The sequence below is a fragment of the Herpailurus yagouaroundi genome, unplaced genomic scaffold (assembly GCF_014898765.1).
Source record: "Herpailurus yagouaroundi ecotype Mexico unplaced genomic scaffold, PumYag 566, whole genome shotgun sequence".
Taxonomy (NCBI): domain Eukaryota; kingdom Metazoa; phylum Chordata; class Mammalia; order Carnivora; family Felidae; genus Herpailurus; species Herpailurus yagouaroundi.
The window spans coordinates 755,280-755,484 of record NW_024412783.1 but is presented as its reverse complement, the minus strand read 5'-3'; positions in this window follow the sequence as shown (position 1 = coordinate 755,484).

Sequence of the window (205 nt, the reverse complement as noted above, 5' to 3'; positions counted from 1 at the left end):
TGTCTTCTTTCATCTTCTTCCATCTTCTTTCTTCTCCTCCTCCTCCTCCTCCTTCTTCTCCTTCTTTGTCTTCTTTCATCTTTGTGGGGGACCGGGCCCTGGTGCCAGGCTGAGACCGGGTTGAGCAACATTCCCTGTTGGCTTAGCCAACCCGGTGGTTCCCCCTCCCATTACCCCACTTTCAAGGGCATACGAAAGCCTTGTC